Source organism: Rhinolophus sinicus, chromosome 17, assembly GCF_057876585.1.
Source record: "Rhinolophus sinicus isolate RSI-liver-muscle chromosome 17, RSI-T2T, whole genome shotgun sequence".
NCBI lineage: Eukaryota > Metazoa > Chordata > Mammalia > Chiroptera > Rhinolophidae > Rhinolophus > Rhinolophus sinicus.
Window position 1 is genome coordinate 211,565,716 of NC_142517.1, and position 12,164 is coordinate 211,577,879.

Genomic DNA, 12,164 nt, shown 5'->3' on the forward strand with positions numbered 1-12,164 from the left:
TTTCAACTGTGACCATGCCACATCCAGGATCTTACAAGACCCTAAACTCTCTTTGAATCAGAAAGTAAAGGACAAGAAGGGAAATGAAAGATCGCCCTTCTCCCTGCCCCCAGTATGGCCAATGACCGATCACCCATAGGCTTGGCACTGGAAGATGCAGACCGACTGTTGGGTTTCCAATGTGACTTTTCAACAGGCATCCTTCATAGTGGGTGTGTGTTATCCCAGCACAGGTGCATACTGCCTGGTTGTCTCTCTGTGATGTGAGCAGGCATCGATGCTCAGTGCTAGGTCCATTATTTCATGAGGGGCGGTAAATCAGTCACATTCTTATCCTGCCATTCCTTTACTTAATTAATTGGAGTACCGCCATAAAGAGAAACTTCCTCTCAGTTACTCTGAGGGAGAGTCTTTATAGGAAAGCAGGATAGATGCCTGATTCTTTTCACCTTTTTACTTTGCAAAGTAATGTGTTGATTTACTAACATCCTCCAAAGCTGAGATGAATTTTTTAAACGAGTATTATAAACTCATAGATGTAAATCTTTTGGTAGCTTCCAGCCCATTGCTGCTCTCGCTTTACTGCTGCTCCAGTTGTCTCTCCCACCTCTGGAGGCTGGAAGTCTCTCCTGACTCCTGCTGACCCCACCCCGCTGGTCTTTGACAGCGTCTGGCTGTCAGAAGCTCTTCCAGACTCTCCTGTGAATTACCTGCTTCAGACCTGGAATCAGCCATTTTTCCAATCGACCCTGGTTTGCTTTAGAGCTCAATGGAGCCTTTGGGTGCTCAGTGCTAATGAATGGTCTTTGTGTAGGGATTTTTAGCAGACAGTTAGTAATTTTTTTAGTGATGTTTTAAAAAAGATTTTGTATTAAAAAACATAGCTAACATACAATATTATATCAGTTTCAGGTGTACACCATACTTATTCAACATTTATATACCTAAAGAAGTGATCACCATAAGGCCAGCAACCATCTGACACTGTACTAGCATAAGATGCATCGTTCTTTCTTTTGGGATGCATTTCGTATCCTCATTTTGACTGCCTTTCTGTTTGTATGTATGAGGTAGATCTGCTATGTCTCCCAGTTCTGACCAGGTGGCCTTAGGTACTAGGTGTCCTGTGGGGCCCTGGCACAGTCTCCCTGGTCACCTCCTCTGGGTGCTCCAGGAGTGTCCCTTGTGTGGGGGTGTGTGCCCTCCTGTTATAGTTGAGCCTTGATTGCTGTTGGCACATCAGTGGGTGGGATTGACCCTCAGGCTGACTGGCTGTGGGGTTTGGCCACATCCACAGCTTGTAGACTGCTGTGCAGGGGGCTTAGCCCACTGAGTGGGATTCGCCCCAGTGGGCTCTGGTGCCTGTTGAGACTGCCTTTGGGGTGTCCCACTTGTGGGGCTAATTGGGTGGTGCTCTGCTGTGGTCTGACATCAACCTCCAAGTGTGTTGTTTCTGGGGCCTCTTGGGAGGGGCTCCGGTGCAGGCCCATGGCACCCACTGCCTGTGACCAGGTGGGACTCCCTGGTAGGAGCTACAAAGAAATGTGCAGTTGTCTGCTGCCTGCGCTGGACCTGGAGGCCTGTAGGAGAGGCCACACTGCGAACTGAGGACAGCTGCCACCAGTACTAGGCCTGGGGTAGCTTCACAAAAAGCCAGGACACACGTAAGCCAACTGTCACAAAAAGCCAGGACACATGGAGGGCAACTGTTGCCTGCTACTGGTTGCCAGCTCCGGTAAGATTCAGCTGCCGATAAAGCCTCCTGTAGTAAGGAGTTGAATGAGGCAGGGTCTCAGTGAGTCAGTAGGGTAGAGCTGCAGAACCCACCAGGCCAAGCAGATTCAGATTTGGCAGGAAGTGTAGGGGGCGGGCTCAACATAGGAAAGATGGTGCCCGCCTGCCAGCTGGAGAGGAGATCTTCACACAAGGAGAGTGCCGACGATCTTCTAGGCCTCCCCTTGAGGCCACACATCTCAGTCTGCTCCCCATATGTGTCTGAGGCACCCCCTGAGTCACCACCCCTGCGCTGGAGCCCAAGGTGAGTGCCTGTGAGCGAGTGCACCTGTGCGCGGGCCATTTAAGAGGACGTCTGGGTTTCCCTGCAGTCTTCTGTCCCACCTGGATGGTTAGACTCCCCACTGTTTTTCACAGCCAGATGTTGTGGGGTTCCTCTTTCTGACACCCATACTCTGGGGGTCTAGTTGGGGCTGGGGTCCCTCACGCCTCTGAGGGGGATCCGTTGGGGCTGAGATAGCCTTCCTAATTCTCAACCACCACACGGAAGCTTGGGGCTGGCCCATTTTGAGTCTCTGCCCTCCTACCAGTCTCAACATGGCTTCTATATATCCAGAAGTTATAAAACTTCTGTTCAGCTAGACTTCAGATGGTTCTCCAGGTTGATTGTTCTATAATTTAGTTGTAATTTTGATGTGTTCGCGGGATGAGGCAAGTACAGTGTTTATTTACTCCACCATCTTGGATTGTTCTACAGGTTCCAGCTAGTAATTTTTTTATATTGTTTTTTGAAGGTAAAATGCATCAGTGTGTTCATTCTGTTACTTCCAATGTAAATAAAGGACAAGTTCAAGTTTATTTAAACAGATGGATCTTAGGTTTAGGTTTACGGCTATTATTTTTAAGACATTTGCATTGATATTCACAAACGTGATTGGTTTGTACTCGGCTCTTTGCTCTGATATAATCTTTATCAGACTTGGGGATTTATGTTACACTTGCTTAATGGAAAGACTTTGGAAGTTTTCATAACTTTTTAGGATCTAGAATAATTTGTGTAGCAGTGGAATTATCTAGTCTTTAAAGGCTTGATATAATTCCCCTGTGATATCATCTGGGTTTGGTGCTTTTTGAGGGGAACACTTTACTTCTATTTCTTCTATTGTAATTGGATTGCTTAGGCTTTCTGGGTGTACTGGGGCCAATTTTGATATACTGTATTTTTTCCAGAAAAATTTTTATTTTATCTAGGTTTTTGAATATATTTGCATGAATTTTCAATTTTGTGCTTTGTCTCTTTCATTTTTTTTCTTAATTAGATGGCTAGTAAGTTGTCTATTTTGTTGAAATTTTAAAAGAACTACCTTTTCAATTTATTATTAGTTTCACTGTTTTCCCCCCACTTATTAATTTCTGCTTTTATAATCATTAATTTCTCCATTCTGCCTTTTTTGGGTTTATTTTATGCTTCTTTTTATATATAAGTTATTGGATTGGGTGTTTACTTCATTTATATGTATAATATATTTAATAGGACAAATTTTTTCTTTGAAAATATATACCTAATTTTTTTAGTTATATACCATAGATTCAGATATGTAATGTTTTCATTGTTATTATAAAAAATTCTATAATACTGGTCTTTGTTTTTTATTTGATCCAAGAGCTTTAAAATAACACTTTTTTTGGATTGTAGGGCCTCTTTATTTTTTCATTTTGTTACTAATTTCTAGTTTTGCTGATTGTGGTCAGAAAATGTCTATTATTCTCATTTTTTGGGATCTATTGAGGTTTTTATTAGTAACGTTTTATATGCACTTGAAAAGAATGTGTATTCTGCAATATTGGAGTTCAGAGTTCCATATTGTATAATACCTTCTTGTTTATTGGTGATGTGGTTTGTCTTCTACATGTGAACTTTTTTTTTCTACTTGGACTATCTTTTATTGAGAGAGACGTATTGGATTCTCCTAGAATGTATTTCTGTTGCTCTCTTCTCGCATCTCCTTAAGTTCGGGCTTAAGTTGTTGGTGTGTATGTCTTCACTGAAAATTGCAGCCTTTAATTTTATAAAGTTTGCTACTTTGTATTTTAAATTTTTGTTTTGTTTGAAGTCTAGCTTTTGAGAAACCAAAATTTTTATCCTTGCTTTCTTTGAATCTGCCTTTGTCGAGAACATATTTGCCCACAGTTTTACTTTTATTTTCCTGAATTTCTTTATTTTGTATGTGTTTCTCATATACAATATTGGATTTTGCTTTATTGATCAAGCTCAAAGTCTTTTCCTTTTATAGATAATTTAAGCCAATTTACATTGGTTGATCTAATTAATGTGTGCCTTCAGTTCTACCAGATTGTCTCTATAAATTGTCTTTCCCTATGCGGTCTATTTTATTTGTGCTGTTTCTATCTTTTGGTACATATTTTTTTTTGCATCAGGGGAGGTTTATATATATTTTTCAAGTCCCTCTTTAAGACATTCATGTACTTTTTGTATCATTCAGAATCCAGTCGGGAGAGAAAAACACTCCAGTAGTTTGACCAGGGAACATTGAGACACACGACAGCAGGTGTAGGGAATCTGGATGCCTCCAGGCTGAGGCAGAGCAGCTGAGAAAGGAACAAGCTTAAAGAAAGTACCTTCTCCCGTAAGACTTCCTTGGGAAGGAGGTGCACACTCTTAATGGGTATTCTGTTCCCTAATGACCAAACTGTAGAATCAACCTGCACCAACGTGTAGATAAAATGACAATGGTAACGAGGAAAGAGGAAAGAAAAATGGTTGGTTAGCACATCTAAATAAAGCACACACGTAAGAAGCAAAAGGAAGATACGCAAAACCACTAGCACCCTCGTTTCTGTAATTGATCGGGGGCAGTATTCCTCATCTGTGCTTCCTTCTTCAATAACGCATCCCGTACTTTCCCATCTTGAGCTAGAACCTCAACAAGTGGGGATTCTTTACCTGGTGAAGTGACCAAAATTTCATTTGCGAAGTGTATGAATCCTCAGTCACATTGCCTTTCCCTTTGGAAGCTGTAATTTTATGCTGACCTTTGTTGTTATGGGCACGGAAGTGCTGAGAGACAGCCCTACGTGGTTCCAGACACGGTTCCTCTACTAGCTGGAGAGACTGATGATTTTCTTTTTTCTCACCAAGGGGAGCTAATGTGGTCCCACGATGGGAATACAGATGTCACTGAGTTAAGGATCTCCAGATGAGACAGTCCCATGCCTGGGAAGACCGGATGCCAAGGCTTAGATGTGGGTTTAGAAGGAGAGACAGCCTCTCGGTGGAAGCCTGCCTTGGAGCCGGCTGCTCCCACACCACCTTGCCAAAGGCCTCTAACACCACGTGGGACCTCGTTGCCCTCTGCTTCTGGTCCGGGTGGGTCTGCCTCCCGCAGAACCTTCTCAGGCTCTCAGCGGCAGGTAGGGGAGTGTTGGCATCCTGCCCTGGTGGAGCGCCCCAGCGGTGGGGAAGCGCGTGCAGGAAGCCAGAGAACCCGCAGTCCGCTTGCCTTTCAGATCGTCTTTTGGAAGCAGGGTGTTTATTGTAGGCTGAAGGGAAGGTAACACTGGAGTTTGGGGAAAATACCTGAACATAGTGAGGATGCTGACTCGCTTGTGGAGCCTTTTCGTAAACCTAGAAGCTATGGAGAGCCACAAATGCAGACAGCTGGGCAACTGTGGGACAGCCCAGGTCCGGGAGCTCGGCAGGTCGAGCTTCTGAGTCCTCTTGGCAAAGGACTCCCTTCTTTGCGGGTTTCCCATGAGAGCTGATGATGTGAGTAGAACTCCGCCTGCAGGGCAGGGGCCGCCCGGCAGCACTGGCCGTGTGGGGCCTTGCGTTGGACTGGAAGATCTAGGGCCATCCCTGATAGGACCTTCTCTGTCCCAACGTCTGCTGAGCAGCCGCACCCTCACCAGGCAGGGAGAACGGGCGCTGCCCCAGAGTCGCTGTCCCACTGACCTCTGCCTGGTGCGTCGGCTCCACCATTGGAGGTCTGTTTGCTTTAGTCATTCTGTTGTCCAGCACCAGAGACGTGGCCCGCTCTGGGGACTTAGTCACTTACCTGGTGGGACTGACCCCATCAGCTGCCCCGTGGGGACAGTGGGCTATGCACGTGTCTCACTTGGGTCAGATGGTGGGCCACAGGCACCAGCAGGCTGGACAGAGGAGCGTGAACAGGGGGAGACAGAGCTTGTGGGGAGAGCTGGGCTGGGGAGAGGCCTCCAGAGGCTGACGTGCTGGCCCATGGGGCCTCCCATGTGCAGGGGGCCTGGGTCCGAGGCCCGGGAACACCAGGTGGACTCCGCCCCCAACTCGGAGGAGAGTGGCTGCTCTCAACCGGAAGTTCTCTGACCAAATTCAGTCCTGGCTCTTAGCAAACATGCAAATTCCTGTTAGGGAAACAACACTTACTTCCTACAGAAATATCTGTAGAACCAAGTTCAAAGAATTACTCCAGACTTCACTTCCCTTGCTCTCGACTTTGCTACACACACACATGCAAGTCCTACATTAAGCTTTCTGAAAGTCAAAGAAAAGAAAATAAACAGATGCCTCAGAGGAGATGGAAAACTGGTATTGTTTTAATCAAAACTGTGAAGGCAAAGGAAGGTACAAAAAACCTAAAGATTTAAAAGAGCACATCTCAATGCAGGTGATTCAAAGGTCTCTCCGATTTCCCGCTCCCCCTGGGACGGGTATCTGAAGAGGGAAGGAGAGAGGTATCTGTAACTTCTGCCTAGGTCTCTCACAAGGTCCAAAACAAGAGGTGGGGCGAAAGGGATGGAAATCCAAAAACCTTTCAGAAGCATGTGTGACAATGGAGAGGGCTCGAAGGGAAGTCATCAGAATGCAAAATGCCGTCTCTGAATAGTGAAACAGGCCATTTTAATTTTCTTTATTTCTATTATATTTATTAGATATATGTGACATTTATTTTTATTATAAAACATAATACTGCTTTATTAACTTATGGTTACTGAAAAAACAAAAACCAAGACCAGCTCCCAAGCCTCTCTGGACCGAGCAGCAGCACAGGTAACCTGCCCTCAGTCTCCCCACAGCTTCGGAGCCAAACTGGGAAGGGGACCCCAGTGTGGAAGGTGCCAGCTGGGAGCTTAGCTTGCTGGGTCGTACGTCACACACGCCCAGCACCCTCACCCAAAGCCGACCACCTTGCAAGCCAGGGGGGAGAGAATTTTGAAATGATTGTTTAAATAGTTTATAGAGGTGAACTTCGCATAATGTAAAGTCAACCATTTCTAACGTGAGCAGTTAATGGATCAAGTACTCAGAGGGCTGTGCAGCCACCTTTGCAGCACCTGGAAAAGCTGCCAACCATTTCCATCTTCCCAGAGCAAAACCCATTCCCCATCAGGCAGTGTCTCCTCACCCCCTCCCACACCACCCACCTGTGTTCATTTGACATGATTTCTTTTAAGGGAAAATTTCACTTTCTTTTCGTAAATTTTGAAAAGTAATTGTAACTTTGTTTCAACCTCTGTAGAGGCAGATATCCTGCCGCCGTTCTAGAGTAATGGGGTTTCTGGGCAACCTTTCCCAGGTGCGGCCCGGCAGGGTTGGCTGGGTTTGGCTGGGTTTGCGGCAGTCAGAGCCAGACGGGTGAGGCTGTGGCCTGCCCAGCCCCCACCCTGGCTCCCAGAGGCCGGGCACTGGCTGCTTACGTCTACAGGAAACATCCTCATTCTCAGCTTTCCCGTGCTAACTGGCGAGTTCAGCACTGAAGTTGCCTCCTAAGAAAGCATGCATATGTTTCAGATTGTGGCGTGTGATTTACCTGGTTAAAGCTGACACTGCTGACAGTTCCTAGAGCTCCGCCATAGCCCCCCCGCCCCCCCCCCCCAGGGGCCGCAGCGTGAACCATTTCATTTCATTCAGACAGGCTCCAAGGGACTTGGAGACCCCATCAAGGGCGCATCACATGTGAGGGGTGTTTGAACCAACTCAAGGGCTTTGAAGGTGAAATATCCTGACAGGCTTAACTTCCACTTCAAACATAAGCATCTCCGATAATTTAAAATAATGGGACTTTAGAGCCTGCAACTGTCTTTGGAAGGAAGAAAGTGTAACTACCTCATACTGGCAATTGAGGGAGAGAAGAGGAGGGAGGCAGGGAAGGAGGGTGATGGGAAAGGAAGAGCAGGTGGAGGAAGGTGTGACTGGTGGCCCAGGTGGGAGGTGTTGGGCCTGCGGCCTCCCTGGCCGTGAGCGGAGGCCCCTCCCCCCCACCGTGTACCGTCATTGCAGCCTTACACCACCCGTCCCTTGGAGCTGGGTGAGGACCGCCTTAGCGCTGTTTTAGGGACAGGACACCCAAATCTTGGAGAGGTTCTAGGTCCCTCCCCCAACCTGCCAGGTCATCTGGTCAGCACTGGCAAATCCTGGTTCAGAATCCACCCACTCAGGTCACTGGCCCGTGGATCTGGCTGGCCCTGATGGATAATTCCAGAATGCTTTCTGAAACCACACGTCACCACACTGTCTGTCGTGCCCTCCTGCCCTCATTTTTCTCTGCTACGTGGCCCTCCCCAGACCCCCCTGTAGCCAAGACCGAGCTGCTACTGAGGACGAGGTGTGTGTGTTGGACTTTTCTTTCTATTTTCTTTCGGAGGATAAGAGAAATGTCCATGAGAAAAGGAAAAAAGGTGCCGAACTGTCATACTCCCTGCTCGTCACCTCTCTGTCCTTTCTCTTTTCTGGTTGGCATATTTGGGCCGGTGCATTCCCTGGCTAGAACCTGCGCCCGCCATTGTGGGGGGAAGAACCCCAAGTTCTCCAAGGACAGCAAGGAGCAACATGACACCAAAGGGGGTGACCACAGAAGCCAGTCACCCACGCCAGGACACACAAGGACACTCGGTGGCGCCAAACATGACAGTTCATTCGTCCTTACTCACAGCCCAGCAGGAGCAGAGCACGTGGCACTGGTTCCCGTCCCGCACGTCCATGGGGCAACGCCCTGGGCCCAGATGCTGGCTGCTCACAGAATGGGCTGTGCCGCTGCCGAGGGAGGAGATCAGGCCATGAGCCCAGCACCTCTGTAGCAGCAATTAAACTCGCCTTCTCCCCGGGGAGCAAGTGGACGCAGTCTCACCTGTGTCCTGACCCGCCTGGTTGCCCATATGATCAACTATAGAAACTGCTCATTGCCAGGGGCCAGTAAGTCAGGTAGTGTGGCACACTCTGCACGGAGGTACGGGGACATGGGGGGTGGGGGTGGGCGGCTTGGGGTGGCCGGCCTCTCCCAACAGCCCTGTAACCCTACACTGTGGCCCTTCTCTCACGTCTGTTCTTTTTACGATTCTCATTTTTGGACATGTCCTAGTGCATTTGGAGGCTCCCTGGTGACACTCCTTAGGCCTCACCAACAAGTCACTTCCATCTTAGGGTATCGCAGTTGAAGCTACATCCGTTTCTACCCCGTTGTTCTGTGTTCATGCTTTGAGTGCCTCTTTAGAATGATAACTAGGTGAGGAGACTGCCCAAGAAATGGCTTTCCATCAAAAGATCTTTAGAACGCCAAAAGATCACACTCAGAAATTGACATACTTTCATGCACACTTTCGTCTGTCACTAGAAGTGTGTGTGGGAGATGCACGTCAGAGCTGGGAGGACCATGCGGAAGCGTGTCTGGGTGAGATCCCCCGGGGGAGGGGATACCAGATCTCGCTCGGGAAGAGCCCGTTCTCCGTCTGGGACACAAACGCTTCACAGTTACCATCCATTATGGTTCATACATAAAAAAAGGCTCTGGAGAAGCTCGTGTTCCTGAGTGTCACTTGATTTAATGCTTCATCACCAAGGGCATTTTATTATACATGGTTACTGTAGTCTGGTAACCAGCATGGGCTCCAGCAACAAAGTCAATATTAAAGTATTTGTTGATGAATAGGTTTTATTTTTAGCCAAAAAGTGGGCCAAGCAGGACGCCACATGGAGGAGATTAATTTTAACAGGAACCATCTCATCAAAGTGGTTGTGGATGCTGATACGGACCCGTGTGTGCCTGGAGACGCGGGGCTTTCCCTGGAAGTGGCTTGTTGTTGGAGGGTACAGCGCTTTGGTCTTCATAATTTGGAAGAAAGAAACATATCCTCCCATCTCCCAGACTTCAGCCAGCTCAGCTGGCGCCCCCTGGCTCTGTGCCAAACCTCCTCACCCTCTTCTCGGGGCCTCTGAAATCTCTGTTTTCTGAATTCCTTGTTAGGCAGACTTTTCCCCTCTATGAGCAGAGGCTCCCTTCAGTTAGCCAGAGGCCACCCCCCCCCAGGAAAGGGCCCAGGCCTGGGGTTCGGGGCTGTACGTGGGGCAGGGCTCTCACTTCTCCTGTCCAGCCTGCCCGCATCTCCACATGGCCCTATTGCTAAACGCTGTCTGTTGTTTTAGGTTTCTGTTTCAGGGTTTTCGGTCCCTTTCAAGTAGCCTTTGGCAGGGAGGCCCAGTTATGGGTCATGGATGTCCAAGGTCATGGATGCTAGAGACTTGTACCCAAGGTCGTGGATGCTAGAGACTTGTACCCAAGGTCGTGGATGCTAGAGACTTGTACCCAAGGTCATGGATGCTGGAGACTTGTACCCAAGGTCGTGGATGCTAGAGAATTTGTGTCCAAGGTCATGGAGGCTGGAGACTTTGTGCCCAAGGTCGTGGATGCTAGAGACTTGTACCCAAGGTTGTGGATGCTAGAGACTTGTGCCCAAGGTCATGGATGCTGAAGACTTGTACCCAAGGTCTTGGATGCTAGAGACTTGTACCCCAAGGTCATGGATGCTGGAGACTTGTACCCAAGGTCATGGATGCTGGAGACTTGTGCAGTACAGCAGCCGTGTCCTTGGATGAGACTTAAAGGGACACAATACTTCTGATGGTACCAAGAGGCCTGAGGGGAAACAGTGACAAAGGGGGCAGAGACTCCATGACAAGGTTTGGTCTGTTTTGCTGAGTTGGTTTTGAGCTTAGTTTCTTTCACAGAAGCAGTGGTAAGACATCCAGATGGCCCGTCACTCTCCTGGCACAGCAGCTGGTGCAGAGTGCTCCAGTGACATTTTTATGTCCTGCCTGGGGATGTGGAGAATGAGAAGGAGGATGGAGACCCCCATGGCTCCCCCAGCCACATCCAAATAACCTGAGTATAGTGGCTGTGCCTCCTTTCGCTGGAAAGCATGACACTGCATAGGCGCTTCAGAGAAGCTGCTGTCATGACTGTTTGACAGGTGGCTCTGGCCCCTGCGGGTTGAAGGCAGGGTTAGGAGGAGAGCAAGGGGGCTTATGTAGGCTGGAGGCTGCTGGGCCGTCTGTGGGCTGTAGGCTGCCAAAGGGACGGGGCCAGGAGCCACGAGCGGGGCCGGACCCCAGGTTCTAAGTTCCGAGGCCCAGGCTTGGCCCCAGGACAGAAACGTAGTGCTGCCCAGGGCTCAGGCGAGGAGTGGGACATCCCACAGTGACATCCCACAAGCAAGGGCAGAGCCTGAGCGTCATGAGGGCCCTCCCAGGATGGCTCAACTAGGTCCACTAACTCTCCCCTCAGGGGTCCACAGAAACTGGTTAAGGAGACCCCTTCTGCAGCCAGCACTGTCACGGAAGCTTCTAGGACTGATAAGGGCATCGTTAGAGCACTTAGGCCAGCTGGCCTCACCACGCGCGCCTCTGCCAACCCTGGACATCACACTCTCCTGGTCACACTGGGCCTCGCCATCTGCTGTGCCCAGCCTGACAGCCCGTGTCACTGTTCCTGGCTCCCTCCCCCACACCCGGGAAACCCACTCTCATGCACATGCGCCCTTCGGAGCCCCTTTCAGGGAAGCTCACTCCCCACCAGCTCCCTTCCCTTCCCTCCGCCCGAAGGCTGTGAGAGAGTGTGGGCCTCTCACAGCCCCTGGGCCTCGTCAGAATCCACAACCTGGCTCAATAGTGGCAGGAGAGCTGAGTTCTGTGGGAGAAAATTACGTAGCGTGGCCCACTGGTGACACCGTCACTGTTCTCCAATGCCCTCTCGGCCATCCGTCCATTTGTAAAATTGACCCTGGTGACTTTCTCTCCGGGACGGTTCTAAACCCCACCCCACCCTCCCTCTCCAGCACTTGCCCTGTTCTCGCCCTCAGGGGGTAGGGTGCCTTCTGATTAACAGTGCAAACATTAGGTGGGGCCAGAGGAAACTCATTTTTGTAGGTTAAAAACTAGCCGAAAAGAGACAGTTTCCTAGAATTTGACCTGTTACCTGAAGCCACGCAGGAGAGTGTGCTCGGTGGTACTACCCTGCCAGCCTGCTGGGCGCATGTGTGTTTTGGACACTAACTCCTCATCAGATGCATGGTTTGCAAATATGTCCTCCTGTTCTGTAGGCTGCCTTTTCATTTCCTTGATTGCTTACTTTGCTGTGCAGAATTTTCCTTTTTCAGTC